Below are 25452 nucleotides of genomic sequence, written 5' to 3'. Positions count from 1 at the left end.
CAGGTCAAAGTATGCAATGTCACTAAGTAATTATGTATTACTTGTTTGACAGTGTTCTCTGTGATTAGACTTTAAACTCAGTGAAGGCAATAACATTATTTCTGTTCACTACAACCAAACTTAATACTTTTCCTAGAGTAGACAACCAAACAATAGTTTTTGAAAGAAAAAATAATATCTGTGAAACCCCATGGTCAATTACAAAAGAATATACAAGTGTACACGATTCATATTGATTATAACTAGTCAAATCCAGACTTGTTTCAATAGCCTATCAGGAACTTCATTTTATGTCTCCTTTCTGAAATGCATGCATCAAAATTTGGTTCTGACTAGTTATTTTTTACACAAGAATATTACTATTATCTATACAGCATACTGAGTAGCAGGTACTGCAGAAAAACGTCCTCTTTGGTCAAGTAACTTAGAGTGCCTCAATTTTTCTTATCTATGAAATGAGGATAATAGTACTTATTTCATAGACCTATTGATAAAATTAAATGATATAATATACACAGCAACCTAGACCACAGAAGTATTCTAATGAATATTATTAATAGTATTTAAAACTTTATTAAGGTGGTAGCTCTCCATGGTGTTTCCACAGGTGATGACAGCTTTTGTTCTGGACTATCTTTCCAAGGATGTTTGCATTTCAGGGATGTTGGCTATAGCAAAAAGCCTTTGGATGACAGAGGTAGTGCCTCCCTCAGGACAGACAGATTTGTTTCTTCACCAAGATAATAAAGATAATGTCCCCTTTAGGGGCAAAGGGTGGGTGCATTTTCCAGAAGCCATCTTGTAAGAGTAGATTGCCTAATTTTGAGATTCCTCAGCTGAGACACAAACCCTCTATGGGTGCAGCATCTACCTGGGCCAATCTGCATTGCCTTGTGCAACTTGAGGAGCTATAGTAACAACGTGAACCTGAAGCTGATTTGCCTCTGGTGCCCTGATTAAGTAACATCTTTGCCTCTTTCCTAAAGGCCTTGTGTTTTTGTCAGCATTTATGAGACTGTGACAGGCTATTTGGTTAGCTTGAAAACGGGGTAAAATCTCAGACCCTCCGCTTTTCTTGAGAGAGCTGTCTCTTTAGGGTAGATATGTGTATTGTAAAGCCTTGATGCAGATGTTTTCTAGACCCTATTTCCTAATCTTGACATTGCATGTTTTTCATAATTCTAATTTTAACAGTATATAAACAGGAGCTAAAGAGATAAGATTGTTTATTTTTACTTTGAAGAATTCAATCATTTTGCTTTTTTGTTTTTTGTTTTTTGTTTTTTTTTTTGATTGGGAAAAAGTTTGAGAAACACACGACTACTTTGTTTTTAAAAATTTATTTTTTCACCTTCCACAGACGACAAATGTGTGTAGTACAAATCCTTACTATCTTAATAAATACGAAATATTACAAATATATGTTGAAATCACACGAATATTCATAGTATTGACAGCAACCACTGCATAGATAGCATAGATAAAGGCAGCCATTGGGTAGCAAAAACCATCTATGTGTTAAATATAGAGTAACAACTGTGTATTTATTAATATACCAGGTGATCTCTCATCTAACTTCCCAATGTTGATTCAGGTATGGGTACATAATTTCTAAAAAGACCCCAAATTTAATTTGTGTATGTGTGTTTGTGTGTGTGTGTGTGTGTGTGTGTATCATTGTGTACATAAAACATATAGTCACATCTCAGAATGCAGTTAGGGATATGCTTTGTAAGGAAATATCGTGATCTAGGAGCTAAAGAAGATAAAGAATGTTCACCAGGATCAAATTTGAGCAGATGGGGTCAAGTAAAGGATAGTGTGTATACATTTAAAAAAATTGGGGGGCAGCAAAATACAAAGACAAGAAGGTAAAACTGAGTTGTAAGTAGAACCCAAAGAGCAGACAAAATATACAGGACATAGATCTTACTTGAATAGTCCAAGACAGGAAGAAGATAAAAGGAGAAGTAAAAGATGCAGTGTGCTTTACTGGAAGAAGCTGGAAACAGGAGAGGTCAAGAAGGAAGGCCTTGAGCAGGCAAGACTTCCTCCAATAAGGACCACTAACCTGTGAAAGGAGGAGTTCTCCAAGATGACATGTCACCTTAATCCAGAAGACAAAGAGGTTGACTTGGGAGCTCAAGAACCTTATGTCTCCGAAGATCAGAAGACAGTAACTCATGCTAGGAAAAGAGGAAGAAAATGCTAAAGGTTTGGTAAACAAAAATATTTATGATGTAGGGAAAAAGTTCCCTGCATCCCTCAGTTCTGTTGGTACTGAGCAGAAGCATTTTAGTGTTCTTAAACCACATGCGTCAAGTTCTGTGGCAGAGGTGAGACCTGAGCTACATTAAACAAACATGAAAGTACACTTAATAGTATTTCTAAAGTGTGTATCCTTTGCAGATTTCGTTGTACTCCTGGGGCATCTGTCTCTGGGCTAAAGAACAAACAATGAGATGGCAAAAGATTTACTAAGAAGGCCAGAGAGAGTGGAAGTTGGGAACTCACATTTTGATTTTCATTCACAGTATGTTTCCCTCTCTCATTCCTAGGTGGTGGTGGTAGATAAGATAGGGCAATCATAAAAAACTGCTTAGTTTTGTAGACATGGCCCAAATCTAAAACAACGCCATATTTAAAATAATTAAAGTGTCAGGCATTCTTTTACTTGTACACTGCATCTTTGTTTATTGTTCTGTTAGATAAAGCCCCTTGTCATTATACTGCAGGCAAAGCTGTTAACTGGGAAACTCAAATCCACACCCTAGACCTAATTTTTTAAATACAGTTTCCTCTTTGATCTACTGTATCTCTGATTTTAATTATGAGGTCTAACTTGATGCCCTGCCATTGTATCCTTTGCTCTTCCTGCTCTTTCTGTAGTTTGTAAAAAAGAAGAGTTTCGGTTTCTTTTAAAGCAAGCTCATTTTTAGTTAGTTCATTGAAAGGTGTCACCTTCTACTTCGTGTTGCTCCTTGGGTACTTTTATTCTTTGTCTCGTGAACTGACACAATTACCATCTCTACATTCTGCAAATATAGCTTGCAGAGCGGGTTTCCTAGGAATATAATTTTCAAAAGTGCCAGACATAAGAATGGCTCTAAAGCCATTTGATGAGTTCTCTGTTACATCTCCTCATTTGCTTCCTTTCCCAAAGAGATTTTTGATTTCTGCCTGGAACATGCTTATCAGCTTAAAGGTATGCAGCATCATTATGTTATGAAGATTTTCTTCAGCAGCAAGAGCACTAACCTTGAATGAAGCAGTTGCTAATCATGTTGCACTAAGCAAATAAAAGTCAGAACCGACCTAATCTTGCTTGCCTAATATCAGTTTCTGCAGACTTCGAGCGTAATGTTCTAATCACTGGCGCAAAACAGCCAATTAATTTGCTTTCCCTACGTGTTTTTACTGGCCAAGATGCATAGGGGAGCAGTGCATTCGGTCATAATCATGCTCCACAAAGATGGGAAATGTTCCCTTTGAGCTTCCAATCATTAGGCCAGCCGAAGTGAAGACAAGCCCATTGACAAGTGAGAATGGCAATAATTTATTTTCTATTGATGGGTTGTGACAAATCATGTCGAAGCGGTGGCTGCATACTGTGGGGCTCAGCTAAGGAAGACTGTGATGGGCAAAGATGAAACCCTTCACAGCTCATTTAGTCCAAATGTAGCCACCTGGGTGGTGAATCGGTTCAACATACCAGCCCAGGCATTCCAGCACAAAATTAGATCGCTAACAGGCAGGCCATATAGGGGTTCCTACAAGGCATTAATCAACAGGGTTGAGCTGTCAAAATGCAGAGTCGGAAATTAAGAAACACCAAAAGGATGAAAATGTGGCAATGCTGTCAAAAAATCAAGAATGTGATTCCTACTGCAGGATTCCAGCCACCATTAAAAAAGCTTAGAAGAAAAATGAATTATAAAGGGGTAAGGAGAGGCATCACCTTCTCCTGTGGAAAATTTTCCTATGATTTTTACACATGTTAATTAGTAAAAGCAGCATGAAGATTTATGTAAGCATGAGCACACCCCTTTTCAACTTAACACTGACAGGTCAGATTACATAGAAGTCCTTCTTACTGCTTCACAGCGTAGTTCATCCCTTATTTAAATTTCTCTTCTACCCAAACCTACTGATGTGCAGAGCATTTGATGTTTCACGCTGCTTCTGAATACAGACACTTCAAACTGCAGAATTCTTGGGCTTGCACAGCTTATTTTCTGAACACTCTTTTTGGTAGAAGAGAAATTTCTTACATCTGGAGGTGTAGGCTGTTTGTGTGTGTGTGTGAGAGAGAGAGAGAGAGAGAGAGAGAGAGATTACATTTTATCAATATCCTTTTAAGGGCTCATTATCTGCTTTCATAATAGAAAAAAAATATTTAGTGCCATAAACAAATCGAAACAACCAGAGTTTCTGTAACCAAATTTTCCCTGTTCAAAAAACATGCAAAGTTTCTATTACCTAAAAATATATTCTAAATTCAGAAGAACTGCTTTCCAGGTCCCACACAGGTATTTCACAAAGTGTAGTTCTAAGGACCACAGATCAGAGCGATCTAGAGTGCTCACTGAAAATGCACATGCACAGACCAGTATCTGGGATGGGCCTTGGAACTGGAATTTTAACTGGATCTCCAGAGGGATTCTGAATGCACAGGGAACATGGAAAACCACTTTTTCTTACGTGAATAAACCCCAATCCATTTTCAGGTGTAAACATTAGCTTCTTTCCAACCTTAACACGTCTTCCCATGGACAAGCTATGCTCCATTTGTTCAAAACCTCTCTACTCCTTTCACATTTGCAAGACTTTGATCATGCTGTGCCCTTCCTAGGTCCCTGCCCCATCTTTCCTATCCTCTGAGGTTCAACTCAAATGCTCCCTCCTACACAAAGCCTTCTCCATTAACTCCCAGCTAAAAGTGAATCTTCCGGCTTCTCTGCTAACCCAGCCTTTCGTTTTTACCTTTCATAGCATCACCACTTTCTGTCTGCTATTGCAGTGACCTGTACGCATGCTTTATCTCCTAGTTACTGGCTTGTTCACTCCTTGAGGCCTGTCTTCTATGTCTGTTTATACCTCATACCACCTAACTCAGTGCCTTGTGCTATATGTATAGTAAATGTCTGTCGAACTGAACTGTTGAATAATAGATGTTAGTTAATTCAAACCCAAGCTTTATACTTTGAAGTCATTCACAAAGATAAGGGTTCTCTCTCACTGTGTGCTTGGAATGCTCATTAGAATCTTGGAATGGGTTTCCCTGTAAGCAAAATTACATGAGGCCTGTTATTTTGTTTATTTGTTTGTTTTACTTAACTGCAGTTTGTCTGTAAAATGTTACTGAGTTAGAGTTTCTAAGCTTGCTTTAATGGTATTTTCCCTGAAAGAATATTTGTTAATATTTTAAGTCTTGAGCTGAAACAGATATTTAAAATGTATTAATTATGCTGGAAAATAAAGTACATTACAGTATTACAAACCAGTAGAGCTACTAAAAACCATTTGTTTTGTAAATATTTTAGATATTCTTAGTTTTTTAAAAAAAATACCATGAACTATATGGACTTACATATTTGATAGCTTTGTATGATGATTAACTGTCAATGGCTATAATTGTTTATGTCTGATTTAATACTAATATCATAGACCATAATATAGCATAAAACATGGAAGCCACAGTTTGGATTTAAGGAATAAGTTCAGCCTGATTGTAAAGCAAAGAAGTGTTTTACTTGGAGCCTCCCTATATTGTGGAAGTACATGAAAGATGAGATACAAAAGTGGATGAATGCTATCAGTTTTGTCAGTCGTGAAAACAGTATGTCTCCTTAGCCTGTTATAATTGTTTATTATCGAGGTACAGTTGACATATAACATGTTAGTTTAAGGTACACAACATGATTCAGTACTAGTATACATTACCAAATGATCGCCACACAGTAAGTCTAGTTAACATCTGTCATCATACATAGTTACAAAATTTTTTTTCACGATGAGGAATTTTAAGATCTACTCTTTTAGTAACTTTCAAATATGCAATATATTATTATTTACTTACCATGTTGTATGATTGTGGTTATTGTTTTAAAACCCCCTTTTATCTATGATGTTCCTGTTTGTTTGGGCACCACAGAAATACAGGGAAAGAATGTTTGCAGGATACTTGAGAATATAATACTTGAAAAAATAAAATAACTCAAGCCAAACTTGTTCTAGTTAGAAGAATAGTCCTTTATCTGCCTCTGTCTTCAGTTACAACACTCTAGATGAGGAGCAGGAGCTGAGGAGATGCCTCTTAGTTTCCTTCACTGCCAAAGATAATTAGGGCAGACTACAGCCAGGGCAGAGTGGCTTGGAAAAGTTCTGAAGGTCTGGGAAAGTATGCTTTTAAAAAGAAGGTGATATGTAAGCTTACCCCTTTCTGACAACTTGGGTCGTTTTAGGACTGAGGTAAAAAATGTTTTCAGGGGCCACACATTTCACAAAGTTTGTGTTGCAGCTTAATAGTCATCTCAGTAGGTTTAACTCAGTTGATAATTATAATAGAACAGAAAATTATATTGCATTTTTATTTATATTAGAGTTCTTGGCCACAGGCACCTAGGGAGCCCCTAGATATAACTAAAACCTAATTAGGAGAAAAGAACATTGCTGACTCAATATCTGAATTGGAGAGTAAAAGAAACACGATAATCCCTGATACAAAAACATATAACCATGTCAAAATAAAGAACTAAGAAGGACACTACCTTTAAAATACGCTCTCCACTTCTCTAACCAAAAAAGAACAGCAACGTGGTGTTTAATAAAATAGAGTCAATTTGATCCTTTGCTTAGTCCTCCATTCCAGAGGTGTATTAATGCCCTAAAACTGTTTTCACAAACATCACATGTCACTTGGAGACAGAAGTGGAGTGAAAGGTTAGCCCACAAATGTTTGATGAACAGTGATTAGACTTTCAGAGGAGCCTGAAGGAGTGTGATAGATAAGCATTGAGAAAAGAAGAGAGATGAGAATCAGCCAGCCCATGGTAGGAGTTTTTGGGAAACCTTTGATGTGTGAGAAACACTGAAGCATTGGATGAAAGGTTGTTAACACTGACCTCAAGATATTCATGATGCAAGTATTACAAGAACTCTTGATGATAATCAGATTATATATTAATTTCAGAGAGGCTTGAAGAAGCCAGAGCACAAATAAACAACAAAAAGAAATAGCCTGTCCTTAAGAAAGTTTACCTTATGAGCATGAAAAACCCAACTATGACCTACACATAAAACTCGGGGAAAAAGGGAAAATGAAAGACAAATGAAGAGTATGCATTGGACGAAGGATGGCACAGAGAAACATAGGAAGTGTTCAAAAAAATAATTCTCCAGAGTCTCAAAGAAATTACAGACAACATGACCTCTTGAAAACAATCAAAGGACAATTCAAAAAAGTGGTACAATGACATAAAATGAAAACTGAGCTGGATAACTCGGGAAAAATGGAAAAAGTAGAAATCATTATAGACTTGGAAGCCCCCTTAAAGGCAATAAAAATTAGAATATATAGTTGACCCTTAAATAACATGGATTTGAACTGTGCAAACCACTTTTTTTTATAACACTATAAATGTATTTTCTTTTCCTTAGAATTTTCTTAATAACATTTTCTCTAGCTTCCTTTATTGTAATAATACAGTATATGTTACATATAATACGCAAAATGCACATTAATTGACTGTTCATATAATTGGTAAGGCTTCCATGAAGTTTTCGGGGAGTCAAAAGTTACATATGAATTTTCAGCTCTTTGCGGGGGATTTGTGCCTCTAACCTCTGTGTTGTTCAACTGAATACTCCTGAAAATAAAGTCATGGGGATCAGAATTGAGAAATTAAATTGTGGAAGATAAATCTCACAAACCAAATTAGGATAAAACTATAAAATTTATTATAAAGGAAATGATAGATATAGCAGACAAAGGAGGTTCAACAACCAAAAAATTTCTGAATAGAACAAATGGAATGAAAAATGATGTAATATATAAGAAAACATTCCTAAAGAAAGATTTGATCTGTATGTTGCCAAAGGCCCTTTATATGTGAGAAAACTTAATACAAAATAATCAACACCAAAACATATGCTAATGTAATTTCTGGTATTTAAGGATAAAATTACTTGGGCATCTTAGAGATGCCTGAGAAATTAAGTCTCATAAAGGAGAAAACCAGGTGTGTCTTAAACTTCTTCAAAGCAACACTTAATGACAGAGAACAGTGGGGCTGTGCCTATTAGTTTCCAGGGGCAAAAAAAATTTGATCTAAGAATTTCATTCATAGGCAAGTTATCTTTCATATATAAAGACAACATTCTAAAGCAGGTAAGAATTTAGGGACTGGAGCACCCATGCTAATTATTATTAGCAAAAGATGAATCCAAATAAAACACTTGATAAAAATAGCTAAGATTAAACAATTATGGAAATCTAGATATGTGGTTGAATGTTATAAATCCTGAAAGTGTAAATACATACATAAGTGTGCCCACACACATACATAAACTACTGAAGAGTGGAGAAAAAGGGAAGTGGTAGGCAGGACCACTGATGTGTCAGCATATCCTTTTCCTTCTGCTTTCAAGAGATGCTTTTTAAGCACGGACTTCAGCCACTTCTAGTTCTTTCATAGTATTTTTTTTCCTTAAATAAATTTAAAGGATTTTTTAAGGAATTCTAACAATTCAGTGAGGAAACAGTTCTCAGAAGTCCATTTTTCCCTTTCACTTCACTTTTTTCTTTGTTATTTGTTATTAAAGCCATCATTTATAAAATTATCCTATTTAAAAATTTTTCTATGTTTTTGTATGAACATAGATGCTTAGAAAGACATTCACCAAATATTGAAGTTATTTCTGGGTAGTGAGATTTTAGTCACTATTAACTGCTCTCTATAGATGAGAGCATATAAATAGTTTTATTAATGAACAGTTTAAAATATCCAGAAAAGTGGATATTAATTAAATACCCAGAAAACCGGAGCATCTTTCTGATGTTGTCTTTTGGATATTCTTCCTTTTCATTTGTTCCTGGGTGGGGGAAGGTAAGACCCATTTGATCAGTGTATGTAGGAAGCTCACAGTGGCACCATGTTAATCTTTGGAAGAATTACAAAGAAAGCTAAAGTTGTTTTTTGCAAAAAGAGCTTACAGTTTATTTAATGGTCTTTAGTTTTTTGCATTTGTTTGAATGCAAGGGCCATGCTAACATTCTGTGTAACAGAAAGAGGATTTGCAAAGATCTGTGATATTTTTAGGTAGCTCTCTTACTCCCTGTTCACACCTAATCCAGGGCTCTCTTATCCAAGTAAATCAGCAATTTTTTATTTAGGAATTATTCAAGATATAAGGCAGCATCTTTGGGAGATACTTTTTGTGGGCTTGAGAGAGCAAAATGTAGATCTGAACTCTTTATTCTACCTAAAGAATATATTTTTGTGTATGTCTCAAGTCCTATTTTGGTTTAAGGGAAATTCTTGACTGAGCTGGCAATTTTCAAAGAAGTACAAGTTTATCAGATTTTCATAACCCACATTGCACCAGGAACAAAAGTGAATGATCTGACTCACATATTGTGTCCTAGATTTTATAAAATAATTTGTTGCTGCTCTAAAGATCCTTTTAGGATGAATTAGTTATTTATAGATTCAGATAGTTATCCAAATATTTTGTCATCAGCTAGTTTGAATTTTTTTTCTAAGTACACTGTCATGTTTGTGGGATTCTGACTGCAAAGCTGTAATGACGTTAACTACTTTTTATTGTCATGTTCATGAAAGAAGTTAAAATTTTGAAGATTAAGATGACATTTCATGATTGTCAAAGTTCCCAGCTTGACATATTACTTTCTAAAGTTTATTTAAAAAGGATGATGGGAGCCTTTGGCAGTTATCTGGGTTTACTGGCATAAAATATATGGGAAGGAGATGAGGAGTTGTGTTTAATATGATAGGTCACTTACAACATTTGTGCAAATCGGCTACTCAAATATTTGCTAAATGGGCAGGCTTCCATGTGATTTTGAGTACTTGCTTTGTGATCTAGTTTACTTCCTATTTTTACAGTAAATTTAAACATCTGATCACCCTCTAGATGTCTTTACCTAGTACATGTCTTCAGTTTAATTGCAAAATTTGAAACACTTTCTTAAAATCATGAATTTTTTAGAATTAATCATATTACATGATTAACCACAAAGATCTTTCATAGTGAGGGCTATTAACATTTTTAAGTGGATACTAACAAATTGCTCACTGTAGTTGCTTTTGTAACTTTTGGTTCTGTATATTATTTTGTCCTCCAAGGTAAAATGACAGAGTGAGCATATTGCATAAAAACCAAGATCATCATTCTTTCACTGCCTATCACCCTGTTTATGCTTAACCAAGCATTTATTTATTAGTTCTTAATGGTAAGGGCTACAAGGTTACTACACCTGAGAGAAAAATCTGTAAGACAGGCTTCCTAATTAATCACTGGGAGGGTTCACAAAGGTCTAGCTATTTCTGTAAAGTGAAGCATTTATGCTCTCTATTGCAAGTGTTGATCACGAAAATGGCAGGTAATGCTTTATTTCTCTAAGTTTCTGTTCTTCGATTAGAAATAATGAACCCTTTATGTCTGTGTGTACATGTGGACGCCATCATTAAAACTAGGGCCTTTGTTCAGGTGAGGACAGACAGGGATAGTTGTAAGAAAACAGAACTGTGGTACCAATATCTTAGGAATGATACTCAAAATGCCACCCATGATGCTCTGAATTAAAGACCACTGTCTCAGAACAACAGGCTCTGAGACAGAACATTCAAAAGCAACAGTTCCTGGCTGGCTCGGTTTGTAGAGCATGCAACTCTTGATCTTGAGGTTGGGAATTCGAGCCCCACATTGAGTTAATTTATTTATTTTTTGTAAAGAGTCACCATTTTGGAGTGCCTGGATGGCTCAATTGGTAACAGCATGTGACTTGGCATAGAACTTACATTAAAAAAAAAAAAGCAAGTTTCTGTTAGGTGGGAGTTACCATATGATAACCAGGACCATTTGCATCTAGTCAGCTGGAGCAATGTTCCATACGAGTTAATTGAGTTCACAAAAACTGCAGTGAAAATTGCAGCAAAGCTCCATGTGAAATGATGACTTAACTGACAGCATTGAGGCTCTTTCCCAGATTGACTGAGTCACTGGGTTCTATTGCACCAACTCTCAGATAAAAAGGCACCAACTCTTGCCATATTTACACGTCTATTTGGGAAACCACACCCTTCTCCCCAGTCCTTGGTATCTGCTTTGGTGTGTTTCCTGGTGCAGGAGCTTCTCTCTAACCAGAAACAAAAAGCATTGGCATTGCAGGTGTTAATAGCCTGTTCCTCCTGTCTCTAGCCAGGACCCTGACACTGGCAGAAATCACTACTTAAGCCACATCGTTGGCATAATCTACCTTAAAAGCACAGTAATATTCATTTTTTAAGCCCAGCACATGCAAACAATACAGAGATGTGCCCTCCCCTTCCTGTGTTCATGTACCGCAAATGTAGCACAGCAGGGCAAGACATCTAATCTACATACGCTCCCCTTGTGATGTTTTCTTCCTCACCTACATCTCTCCCCATTTTGACAATCCTTACATTCATATTTTAGTTGCAAGAGATGCAACTGACAGTAGCCTTTCAGTGTTGAGTAGCTATGTAAATGCTTGCTTCCTCCTGGCCATGCTGAGAACAGGGCTATGGGCACTGAGTCCCTAGTGCATTTTATTAAAAGAAAGGCACCTTACCCAATGACTGCTGCCTCCTGTCCTTCTATTGACCAAGGATTCTCTGGGTCACCCTCATAGCCTCCAACACTTGCTGTCTTCATTTTTTAGGTTTTACAGATCATGCTTTGGTAAAATACATTTTATGCAGATGCTACTATAGTTTAATAAAAGGAATGATCTTTAAAAATTCAAAGAAGTTGACAACTTAAGGTCATGGGAAGTAGTAGATCCAAGGAGTGATGGAAATGTGCTCTATTAGTGGGGAACATAGCAGGGGAAAGACAGATCAAGAAGAGGAGTTTCTATAGAAGGAAGCAGAAAGACAAGGAATAGAAATAGGAGATAATATACTGTTCTAGGAAGTTTTTTTCTTTGTGGATTGGTTTAATATGGTAAATGTAGAATGAGATGTGTAACTTCATCCAGGTCAGAGGTCAGTGGTCATGAGTTCAAGCTCTGATTCTGTTTTATTTGGACTGTTCCATACTGGCAGAGTAGATTCCAGCAGCCTGAAGCCAGCCCTCTTATACAGATGCAGGTGCTGGCCATTGGTGATCAGGCTGCAGGGCACAGATTTCCAACAGCATCTCCCACTATTTTAAGTTATCCATCAGTAAAATCACTAGGTAGAATGCAGCCACATCCTGTTAAGGAAGAAAAAGCTTCAAAAAGAGAGCTATAAATCAATGACTGGCAATTAAATTTGTCTGAGGTTCTATAAATATACTTTTAAACATTAATTTTATACAAATTTGTACTATACATGACTATAGCATATATGTGCTTTTATTGGTTCTCAAATATTTCAAATGGAATAACATTTAAAACATTATATATTTTATTCTACATTAATATGAAATCAACTTAAAATGTATATTAGAACTTACTGGATTTTTAAGTGGAAATCATTGATGCTACATGTATGTATTTATGCCTTATGTTGTCTAGAACAAGACTGAAGATAATACTTGCACATATGCTCCAGATTATAACCCACATTCTTTCATAGGGACAAGAAATCAAACTCAGGGATTTAGAAAATTAGTTTAAAGAAATTGGACTCAGTCAACACAAAGAGGAAAGATCTGAGTTGTCCTCAGACAGAAATGAGTATGAAGTTTACCTGGGCTGTTTTGCCCCATGAGTTTGAGTAAAGCACTTTCTCTCTCTTAATCTCAGCATTTTTATCTCTTATTTTGAGAATGAGACCCCACAGAGCTATAATGAAGATCTGGTAGAATGATGTTCAGACAGTCACCCAGTCCTTTTTGTTTTTCTTTTCAAAGTTTTATTTAAATTCTAGTTAGTTCACATATAGTGCAATATTGGTTTCAGAAGCAGAATTCAGTGACTCATCACTTACGACAGCCAGTGCCCATCATAACAAGTGCCCACCTGAATACCCATTACTCATTTAGTCTATTCCCCCACTCCCTCCCTCCATCAACCCTCAGTTTGCTATCTTTAAGAGTATCTTATGGTTTGTTTCCCTCTTTTTTCTTTATTTCTCCCCCACCCCATATGTTCATCTGTTTTGTTTCTTAAATTCCACAAAGGAGTATTTGTCTTTCTTTGAACGACATATTTCACTTAGCATAATACACTCTGGCTCCATCCACATTGTTGCAAATGTCAAGATTTCATTCTTTTTGATGGCTGGGTAGTATTCCATTTTATGTATATATAACCACATCTTTACCCATTCATCAGTTGGTGGACACATTTGGGCTCTTTCCACAATTTGGCTATTGTTGATAATGCTGCTATAAACATCACGATGCATGTATCCCTTTGAATCTGTATTTTTGTATCCCTTGGGTAAATACCTAGTAGTGTAATTGCTGGGTCGTAGGGCAGTTCTATTTTTAACTTTTTTCTTTAAATAAAGTTTATTTATATTGAGAGAGAGAACAGGGGAGGGACAGAGAAAGAGGGAATGAGAGAATCCCAAGCAGGCTCTGCTACTGTCAGCACAGAGCCAAACACAGGACTTGATCTCATGAACCATGAGATTATGACCTGAGACAAAATCAAGAGTCAGATGCTGAACTAAGCCACCCAGGTGCTCCTCTATTTTTAACTTTTTGAGGAGCCTCCATACTGTTTTCCAGAGTGAATGCACCAGTTTGCATTCCTACCAACAGCGCAAAAGTGTTCCCCTTTCTCCACATCCTCACCAACACCTGCTGTTTCTTGTGTTGTTAAATTTAGCCATTCTGACAGGTATGAGGTAGTATCTCATCGTGGTTTTGATTTGCATTTCTGTGATGATGAGTGATGGTTAGCATCTTTTCATGTGTCTGTTAGCCATCTGATGTCTTCTTTGGAGAAATGTCTATTCAGGTATTCTGCCCATTTCTTCACTGGATTATATGTTTTCTGGGTGTTGAGTTTGAGAAGTTCTTTATGTATATTGGATACCAACCCTTTATCAGATATGTCATTTGCAAATATCTTCCTCCATTCCGTAGGCTGCCTTTTAGTTTTGTTGTTTCTTTCACTGTACAGAAGCTTTTTCTTGATGAAGTCCCAATAGCTCATTTTTGCTTTTGTTTCTCTTGCCTCTGGTGACAATGTGTACTAAGAAGTTGTTCTGGCCAAGGTCACAGAGATTGCTGCCTGTGTTCTCCTCCAGGATTTTGATGGTTCCCTGTCTCACAGTTAGGTCTTTCATCCATTTTGAATTCTTTTTAGTGTATGGCATAAGAAAGTGGTCCAGTTTCATTCTTATGCATGTCGCTGTCTGTTTTCCTCAACACCATTTGTTGAAGAGACTTTTTCCATTGGATATTCTTTCCTGCACTGTCAAAGATTAATTGACCATATAGTTGTGTGTCCATTTCTGGGTTTCTGTTTTATGGGTCTAAGTGTCTGTTTTTGTGCCAGTACCATACTGTTATGACTACAGCTTAGCCATAAAGCCTGAAGTCTGGAATCATGATGCCCCCAGCTTTGCTTTGCTTTTTCAGGGTTCTTTGGCTATTAAGGGTCTTCTGTAGTTCTATACAAATTTAAGGATTGTTTGTTCTATCTCTGTGAAAAATGCTGGTGGTATTTTAATAGGGATTGCATTAAATGAGTAGATAGCTTTGGGTAGTATAGACATTTAAATGATGTTTGTTCTTCCAATCCATAAGCATGGAATATTTTTCCATTTCTTTGTGTCCTCTTCAGTTTCCTTCACAAGTGTTCTACAGTTTTCAGAGTACACATCTTTCACCTCTTTGGGGAGGTTTACTCCTAGGTATCTTATTGTTTTGATGCAATTGTGAATGGAATCAATTCCTTGATTTTTCTGCTGCTTCATATTTGGTGCATACAAATGCAACAAATTTCTGTACATTGATTTTATATCCTTTGACTTTGCTGAATTCAGGTATTCTAACAATTCTTTGGTGGAGTCTTTTAGGTTTTCTATATAGAGTATCATGTCATCTGCAAATAGTGAAAGTTTTACTTTTTTCTTGACAATTTGGATGCCTTTTATTGCCTTTTGTTGTCTGATTTCTGAAGCTAGGACTTCCAGTACTATGTTAAATAGTAATGGTGAGAGTGGACATCCTTGTCTTGTTCCTGCCCAGAGAGGAAAAACTCTTAGTTTTTCTCCATTGAGGATGATATTAGCCATGGGGTTTTCGTATATGGCCTTTATGAGGTTGAGGTATGTTCCCTCTATTCCTATTTTATAGAGGGTTTTATCAAGAATGGATGCTGTATTTTGTCAAATGCTAGAAATTTTTTTTTTTTTTTGCTACAAGATCATATGGTTCTTATCCTTTTATTAATGTGGTGAATCATGTTGATTGATTTGTGGATACTGAACCACACCTGCAGCCCAAGAATAAATCCCACTTGATGGTGCTGAATAATTCTTTTAATGCAGAGAGTACCACAGTCCTGATGTATAGTATATATGCTCAGCTAAGATTAGTTTAGGACCCAGATGGATACATGGAAAAAAATGCAAGACAGAATTAATTAGATGTTGCATTTTGCAATACGGACATTAAATGTGAAGGAGTTTAGAGTCACTGAAAGCTGAAGTAATCAGAAAAGATTTTGTAGAAAGTTAACAAGCGTCTATAAATATGGAGAGGATTAAAAGTGTCTTACTTAGTCTGTTTGGGGGTGGTATAACCAAATACCAAAAACTGGGTGGCTAATAAACAACAAACATTGATTTCTCAATGTTTTTAGGGCTGAGAAGTATAAGATCATGGCATCTGCAATTTGGTGTCTGCTGCGAACCCACTTTCTGGTTCACAGACAGCTGTCTTCTTACTGTGTCCTTACATAGTGGAAAGGACAAGGGAGTTCTCTGGGGCCTCTTTTATAAGGGCACTAATCCCATTCATGAGGGCTCCATCTTTATGACCTGTTCACCTCCCAAAGGTCCCACCTCCAAATACCATCACATCAGGGATGAGGTTTCAATGTATGAATTCTGGAAGAAGACAAACATGCAGTCTATAGCAGGGAGTAAGAAGATGGAACCTTGCTAGGGGAAAGAACCTGAGCAGAAACAGAGGCATGAATGAGTAACAGCAAGTTAGGAGGTGAGGCCAATCAGTTCCACTGCTGTGGCCTGACAGTGACAGGAGCAGATGGCAGGGGAGATGTTTGGAGACAGACAATTGGTTTCATTTTGGATTTCCAAGACTTGAGGTAACAAGATGTCTGAGTGAGAATACGTCTTGCATAGCTAGAGATGGGGGGGGTGGGGGTGGCGTTTTGAAAGGGCGTTTGAAAGGGCGTTTTGAAAGATTTGGAGGTCATCAGCCTCACAGTAATAGTTAAATCCAATGAGCTGTCAGTGAGAGAGGAGAGAGCACAGACCAAACACTGAGTGTGTGGAGGATACTATCTAGTTACAGAGTAGAAAGCAGAAGAAGCCCAATCAAAAATCAATCCACAACAGGGGTGGTCAGAATATTAGGAGAAAAGCTAGGATAGTGGTGTGGAGGCCAATGAAAGAATGGCCTTTAAGCAAGAGGGGGTAGCCAGAAGCCTGAGGAGGGCAAAGAAAGGAGGTGGTCTATGAGTAGCTGCTCCTCCCTTAGAAGAATGAAACTGGAGGCATCTGGATGGTTCAATTGGTTAAGAATCTGACTTCAGCTCAGGTAATGATCTCATGGTTTCAGTTCGAGCCCCGCATCTGGGTTTCTGCTGTCAGTGTGGAGTCTGCTTTGGACCCTCTGTGCCCTGCCTCTCTCTGCTCCTTCCTAACCTGCAAGCATGTGCACACATAGTCTCTCTTTCTCTCTCTCAAAAATAAGTAAACTTTAAAAAAAAAAAAAAAAAAAGGAAGAAGAAGAAGAAGAATGAAACCAGTATACCCAAAGTGAGCCCTGGAAGGAGAAGCATTGTTTGAGGAAGAACGCTGACCATCTGTTCTGCTTCTGTTGGTTCTGCCTTTCCCTTGGGCTCACTTGTACAGATGATTTTCTTTCTGCTCCTCATCTCCTGCCTCCACATCCTGATGCCTAGACTCACATAACACCTCTTTTTGTGTTTTGTCCAGAACAACTAATTTTATTCACTCTTAGAACAACTGGGACAGGCTAAATCTTTAAGAAAAGACTTTACAAAGTACTAGGAAACAACAGAAGAAAATAAACAGAACTAGACCATCTTGGTTCAAACCCAGCCTCTCCCATTTAGTAGTTTCATAACCTTTGCAAATTAATCAATCTCTCTGTGCCTTAGTTTTCTACTCTGAAAAACGGGAATAATACATAGTACATATTTCAGTAGTACATATTTCATAGGGCTGTGAGAACTAAGTAGATTTAATGTCTATAAAATTCTTAGATGAGTACCTGACATACTTAAAGTGCAATTAAGTATTTGCTATTCAATTAAATAAATACAGAATAGAAAGAATTGAAAGAGCAGTATGCATGCTTAAAAGCATAAATACTAAAGCCAGACTGATTGGGTTCATATTCCTGCTCTGTTATTTACAATTATGTAAGTGTGGACAAATTACTTAACCTCTCAGGGCTTCAGTTTCTTTAGTTATAAAATGTGAATATAATATTAACTACTTCTTCATGGTGAGGACTGAATGAGTCAATATATATAAAGTGCTTAGTAAGTACTGAAGGGTTAACAGCGATTACTATTAGCTCTGTGGCTTACCAATGCAGCATTCTGACCACTAGGCATCATGAGTACGGTCCCCTTTTACACCCGATATAGGCAGACAGGCTTCCTTTGGGTCTTGGCAGTCTACTCTGGTAGATGCAGCTTCTTTCATGTCTTTATCTCTTTACCAGGAGCAGGATAAATCGACCACCTATTCTTTCACCAACCTAAGCCTGTTCAGATTTCCTCTTTGTAATGACTGTGTGCTGACCTTACCCTTCAGAAGAATCTTTCAAATCAACTAGGATGGGGTGCTCTCTCTTAGAATAGAAAACATTTTTAATATAACCACCTGCAGTTGGCATTCATTTAATAAAGTGTAAGCACGATTAAAATGAAGACAACATAGTCATAAGCAGAGAAGGAGAAAGGAACTTTGTTACAGGAATTTAAGGGTCATGGCTCTAAAAGATCCCTTCTCTAAAAGCAGAAACATGCAGGAAAACCAATTCCACATCTATAAAGTCTGGAAATGTTTTTATGGTAGAGGCAGGGGTTTTTCAGGTCAGGGACAGTGTACCTGACGGGAAGGAAATCTCGCTGCAGAAGGAACTTGAACTCAGCTGTATCTGCCTAGAACCACCATTTCTTGCTCTGATGTCTGGGGAGTAGATGGAAGGTAGCTCCAGCCTAATTTAACCATTCTGCCACTTGCACAGACAAGGGTAGTTCAGAAAAAGTTCTTGTCAACTGGATAAAGAACTGCCTTTATATCTCAACCATTTGGATGTTTCAGCTTGCAGATGCTGTGCAATCAGCAAGTGTCCATATGAAGACAACTTTAAATAGTCGTTTTCTCAAAATAACAATCTATAAAACATAAATAGTAAATTTCTTTTTACCATAAAAGAAAATTAGATTATCAGAAATAGAGGCTATAAGTCATATGTTGTACGTCTGAACTTTTTATGTACCATAATAACTAATCACTTGGCTATGAGGGCACTGGGGAAATTACAATAAATTATATTTTGTGGGGTAAGCACCACATGAATGAAGGCAAGAATATTATAGAAGTGACCTTCACCTTGTGTGATGTCATAGAAAAAAATGATGCTGCCCTAATAACTTCATAGGGTTAATTAGTTTCAGAGAACACACAAGAGGCGGCGATGTCACAGAGCTTTTTTATTTTCTTTCCCGTGGGAAGTTGGGCTAATAAAAATGAAAAACATTTCAAGTAGCTAAGTAAGTAAGAAGAGTTGCATGGTTAGAAGGAAATGTTTTAGTGCTGTCCCCTTTAAAGGCCTAGTTCTCTTTCTCCTTAAGCTGCAAATCTTACTGTTTTCTCATGCATCTTTAACCACCAACTTGGGAATCTCTGAAATGACCATTGTTTCCAAAACTTGCTCTGAGGATGGATTTTTTTTTTTTTAATTTGCTAATGAATACAAATCCATTTAATCAGATAAGGACCTCTGCAGATAGGGAGACATTTATCTGTATAAAATATGTGGCTCTGTTTGGTCTTGCCACTTGGATCCCCCTTGGGGGTGGAGGTAAAGTTTCCCCAGTCGTGCTGATTTCAGACGAGTAAGTTTGCTGGTGTCAAAGATGGGCTGCAGCATTGGCTGGCATCTGGGGTACAGAAGGCTAATTCTTCTGAATAGAGCCATTGATGATCACATTTTGGAGAAACTTAATCATAGAGTAATTAGGCTTTAATTCTTACAAAAACTTACAATTAATTGGATCTTTTATATAACTTTTCTTGTTTGATTTAAAGTACCATGTAGGTTATAGGAACTTAAATATGGATTTAATTAGAATTGTTTTATGATTTTAATGAGTCTTAAAAGTCTTTTGATGAGCAGCTTGTATAATTATGGTATTTAAAATGATTGGGTAAATGCATACTTTTATAATTTACCTTTCAGGAAACTGTATATTTTGGAGGCTATTTTTTTGCATGATGAATTGTTTCATTTTATGTGCAGTTTTTTGTGGGGATGGGTGCTTAGTCCTGCCCCTAATCACCAAAATGTTTTCTCCCTAGAATGAAATTAAACTTTATAGAATCAAAAGCATCAGGCGGTAGCCCAATACTAGTTACATTTAATCACAGAAATGTTTTTGTTTTTATTATAAAGAAGACGGAACCACTAGTAAAACTTTTAGCTGGGCATTCAGTTTTCCTACATAATCAGGTACAAACAAGTTACCTGAAGACAAGCTCTTTTTCTAAATAAAAAAAAAAAAAAGGTAATTTTAGGCAAATGACTTGAAATAAAAACAAAATGACATGCAGTATTGAGTTGTCAACTATTTAATGTACTGTCAAAACAAATGGAAATGAGTACTTTCAATAAGCCTGCAAAAATTTTAAATTAGACAAGGAAAACATTACTTTCTCCTCTTTGAGTAGGTCCTATCCCAACTGATACTAAGCCAGATAGGTAGCATTTGATCTTTTTGTGATGATTTAAAAAAAAAAAAGTGTATAAATAAGTAATATTAGGACACATGTTTGCATTTTCCATTATTAATGTAATTATTGTGTTATGTCCTTATGTTCTATCCTTCACTTTCCAGTTCAGGGGAAATTACTTACATGTGCTTGAAAATCAATCAGTGCAGTTCACAATATCATAAGAGTAGAGGAGAAAAACCATGGAGTCATTGCAACAGATGTAAAAAAACCTTGGATGAAATCATTTCATGATAAAAACTCTCAGAAACTTGTAATAAAAGCAAAGTTATTCAACTTGATTAAGGGCCCCTATGAAAAACCTACAGCTAACAAAATACTTAAGGTCAAGAACGAGGCAAGGATGTCTTTTAGTTAATGTTTACTGAAGGTCCTATCCAGTGCAATTAGACAAAGGAAATAAATGGCATGCAAATAGGAAAGGGAGAAATAAAGCTATCCTTATTTGCAGATGACACGATGGTATAGGTATAAAACTTTAAGGAATTTACAAAATAGCTATTAAATTTAACGAATAAGTTTAGGAAGATTGCAGGATACAAGGTCAAGATAAAAACCAGTATTTCTATATACTAGTAACAAACAATTGACCATGAAAATTTTTAGATTTTATTCATTTTTTATTTTTTATTTTTTAGAGAGAGTGAGCATTAACAGGGGAGAGGGGCAGAGAGAGAGAAAAAGAGAACCTTAAGCAGGCTCCAAGCTCAGCATGGAGCATGATCCCGTGACCTTTGGGTCATGACCTGAGCCAAAATCGAGTCGGACCCTCAACCAACTGAACCACCTAGGTGCCCCAACCATGAAAAAAAAAATTAAAATCTCCACTTAAAATAGCATAAAAACACTCAGGAATACTTTTTTTTTTAAAAGATGTTCAAGACCTAAACATTAAATTCGCCAATTCTCTATATACTCTGGTATCTAAATTCTATGCAACCCCAATCAAAATCCAAACAACATTCTTTGAAGAAACTGACATGATTTAAAATTTACCTTAAAAGGTACCTGTGCCTGCATGGCTCAGTCGGTTAAGTGGCTGACTCTTGGTTTTGGCTCAGGTCATGATCTCACAGGTAATGGATTTGAGCTTCATTGGTGGGCTCCGTTCTGAAGGTAGGGGGCCTGCTTGGGATTCTCTCTCCCTTTCTCTCTGTACCTCCCCTGCTTGCAATGTCTCTGTCTTTCTCAAAATAAATAAATAAACTTTAAAAAAATGAATTTTTATTTATTATTTTTTAAATTTTTAATGTTTATTTTTGAGAGAGAGAGACAGAGCATGAGCAGGGGAGGGGCAGAGAGTGGGGGAGACACACAATCCGAAGCAGGCTCCAGGCTCCGAGCTGTTAGCACAGAGCCCGACACAGGGCTTGAACTCAAAGATCAGGAGATCATGACCTGAGCCAAAGTCGGATACCCAACCGACTGAGTCACCCAGGAGCCCTCCCCACCCCCAAAAAAGTTTTTTTAAACAAAAAGTGAAAAAGGAAGACAAAGTTGAAAAGTTGAAGGAATGTTGTCACCTGATTTGAATATTTAGTATAAAGCTACAGATCAAGACTATGTAAAACTGGCATATGAATGATATAGGCATATATGGAAATGGATAACAGAGTCCAGAAGTTAATCTACACTTACATGATCAATTCATTTTTGAGAAAAGTAGCAAGGTAATTCAATGGAGAAAAAATAATCCTTTCAACTGGATATCTGTATGTGGAGAAATATTAGCCCGATGCTTAACTTTCATAATGATGAACTCAAAGTGAATCTTAGGCTTAAATACGAGAACCTAAACTATTAAACCTCTGAAGACTAGAAAAAAGAGAGAAAATCTTTGCTATACTAGCTTAGGCAAACTTTCTTAAATAACATATAAGAAGTACAAACAATAAAAGAAGAAATAAAATGGATTCTCATCAAGATTAAAAACTTTCGATTAAAAAACTTTGATTAAAATCTCATCAAGATTAAAAACTATGTCCTTCAAAAGACATAGTTAAGAAAACAAACAAAAAAAAAACACATCAAGGCTGGAAGGAAGTTTTCACAGAACACTTCTGGCAAAAAGCTAGAATCTGGAATATATAAGGAATTCTTACAACTCAATAAGAAAAAAAAAAACTACATTTTTAGAATGGGGGAAAGATTTAAACAGACACATCACAAAAGATGATAGACAAATGGCCAACAAACAGTGGTAAAAGTATTCAGTATCACTAGTTTTCAGGAAAGTGTAAATTATAACCACAATGAGATACTAACACATACTTACTAGAATGACTAGAATTAAAAGGACTGACAGTAGTAGGTGTTGATGATGATGGGAATAAGTGGAACTTCCATACATTGCTGGTATGAATGAAAAACAATATCGCCATTTTGGAAAACAGTCTGAAAGTACTTCATAAAGTTAAACATATATATTTATTGTAGAACTCAGCTATTCTACTTCTTGGTATTTTAGTCCAGCGATGTAAAAACAAATGTCCAAAAAAGATGTCACTGCAAATGTTCATAGCCACATTATTCGTAACAGCCAAAAGAGAAGCAGCCCTAACCCTAAAATCTATCAACTGTTGGATGGATAATCAAAGTGTGGTATATCCCCTATGATGAAAATACTACTCAGCAATAAAAAGGAAAAAAAAATTAATAACTCAAACATGAACAGATCTCAAAAATGTGCTTGTTGGTGGAAATACAAACTGGTGCAGCCACTCTGGAAAACAGTGTGGAGGTTCCTCAAAAAATTAAAAATAGATCTATCCTATGATCCACCAATAGCACTGCTAGGAATTTATCCAGGGGATACAGGAGTGCTGATGAATAGGGGCATTTGTACCCCAATGTTTATAGCAGCACTCTCAACAATAGCCAAATTATGGAAAGAGCCTAAATGTCCATCAACTGATGAATGGATAAAGAAGTTGTGGTTTATATATACGATGGAATACTACTTGGCAATGAGAAAGAATGAAATCTGGCTTTTTGTAGCAATGTGGATGGAACTGGAGAGTGTGATGCTAAGTGAAATAAGTCATACAGAGAAAGACAGATACCATATGTTTTCACTCTTATGTGGATCCTGAGAAACTTAACAGAAGACCATGGGGGAAGGGAAGGGGGAAAAAAAGTTATAGAGAGGGAGGAGGCAAACCATAAGAGACTCTTAAAAACTGAGAATAAACTGAGGGTTGATGGGGGGTGGGAGGGAGGAAAGTGGGTGATGGGCATTGAGGAGGGCACCTGTTGGGATGAGCACTGGGTGTTGTATGGAAAGCAATTTGACAATAAACTTCATATTAAAAATAAAGAATGTTACAATGAAAAGCAAAAAAAATGTGCTAAGTGAAAGATTTTAAAAACAAAAGAGTAGGTACTATATGATTCCAATAATATGAATTTTAGAGAAAGCAAAAGTATGATGACAGAAAGTAGTTCAAGTACGGACTACAGCCAGAATTGGGAAATGATAGTACAAAGAGGCCATGAGAAAACATTTTAGGATGAGGAAATTCTTCTGTATCTCAATTGTGGAGGTTCAATTTAATTGTATGAGATTACTAAACTTCATTTCAAATTAATGAATTTCACTGCATATAAATAACACACACACACATATATATATATATATATGAATATTTTTTACATATGGGGTTTCCCAAGAATGCCATGGTATAATTTACATGAGGTCTCTTACCTGTACTATATCCTTTCACTTTTAAAGATTTATACTCAAATTTTTTCCTCAACTACAGGATTAAAAATCATGCTTAGTTATAAGCTCTACAAATATAAACCTATTAGTCATTTAACTACTTAGATATTTTCTTTTTATGGAATACGCCACAGGAGGCCCAAAACTATATAAAAGTTTTAGAAGTGAGTCAGCTTCCTTTATAATGAAAACACTGTTGTCTTAAGAATGTAGTCAGAGGATGCTGGCTTTTGGAACTGAAGAATATAATCATATAGAAATACTTCTGTGATTTTTGTTTTCTTCTTTATTTTTTAGACTGTAATAATCCCACCTGATAATGTATATGATAGTGACTGGTGGGAAACATGCAGTTAAGTAAGCTTACAAATTACGCTTCATTGAAAAGGACAACATGATTTTGCTGTTGTAATTATCAGAGCAACTAAGAAGTATGTTCTTAATTGTCTGCTTTTCTGTGTACCTGTTGAAATGCCTTTTTCCCAACCCTATCCACCTTAGTGGTCCATTTAATCAACTTTATACAAAACTACTAATATTACTAATAGAAAGTCAAATGTAAAAGACAGAAACATCTACTGAATACAAGTCAATGTATTAACCAAAGGGGCACCTTCTCAATATGGCTATGAAAATGCCCAATCTATTTCTTCTTTTGGCTTCCACTTACTTTCTTAAAGAGTTTCTCTTCAACATTTTGACTTAACTTTACCATTGTATTGTCTGAGCTAATATTAAAGTTACTACATAGAAAATTTCCAGACCTTTGGAACTAATCAGAGTCAATCTATTGAAGATAATCTTCTTAAATGAATGATTGTAACCTAAGAGATGTTATCTAAGTATTAAATCAACCACTTATTTTCTAGTTTGTTTCCTATTTATTATATTTAAGTTTTTGAGTAATTATTTTCTTTAAAGAGAAAACAAAATCCTCCTAGCTGTCTATGCTGAGCAAATTCACTACCCCATTCTGGATCACGTATTTCCATCTTAAATCTCCAAATATATAAGTAGGATTAATTAAGAAAGATATTTATTTTCAAATATTTGAAGGGCTCTTACCTACCATCTGAGATGGTCTTGGTTTTGAAATTTTAGCTGGACAGTTTAATTGAACTTTGGTAATTTCATACAAATAAACTAGATTAAATTGGTTGTATGATTGTATCTCCACAATCAAGACATAGCAGACTTCCCTCATCCTAAAGAGTTTTTCTCCTGCCTGTCTCCTGGATAACAATTTCCACTTCTGGCTCTAAGTAATAATTCACCTATCATGGAAGATGGTATTTTTTTGAGCTGTTTTAGAGGATAATTTTTACTAATGGATAGGAA

General features: G+C 36.3%; 1 protein-coding gene and 1 long non-coding RNA gene across 9 annotated transcripts in view; one reads left to right on the top strand and one right to left on the bottom strand.

The window, feature by feature from the left end:
* The window catches only part of KIAA0825 (uncharacterized protein KIAA0825 homolog), a 389144-nt gene that overhangs the window by 323144 nt on the left and 40548 nt on the right, over positions 1-25452 (top strand). The gene's annotated exons all lie outside the window — the stretch shown is intronic.
* Positions 1-25452, bottom strand: part of LOC102900221 — a 55231-nt gene that overhangs the window by 26880 nt on the left and 2899 nt on the right. For 3 of the 4 annotated variants that reach the window (XR_006587080.1, XR_006587085.1, XR_006587086.1), the window contains exons 3-4: positions 18486-18775; positions 2072-12462 (exon numbers count right to left, since the gene is read on the bottom strand). This is a non-coding gene — a long non-coding RNA (uncharacterized LOC102900221). The remainder of the gene's footprint in view (positions 1-2071; positions 12463-18485; positions 18776-25452) is intronic. The other variant, XR_006587083.1, reaches the window with a different exon arrangement.

This window comes from Felis catus, chromosome A1, assembly GCF_018350175.1.
Source record: "Felis catus isolate Fca126 chromosome A1, F.catus_Fca126_mat1.0, whole genome shotgun sequence".
Classification (NCBI taxonomy): Eukaryota; Metazoa; Chordata; class Mammalia; order Carnivora; family Felidae; genus Felis; species Felis catus.
This window is presented reverse-complemented; position numbering and strand designations above follow the sequence as displayed.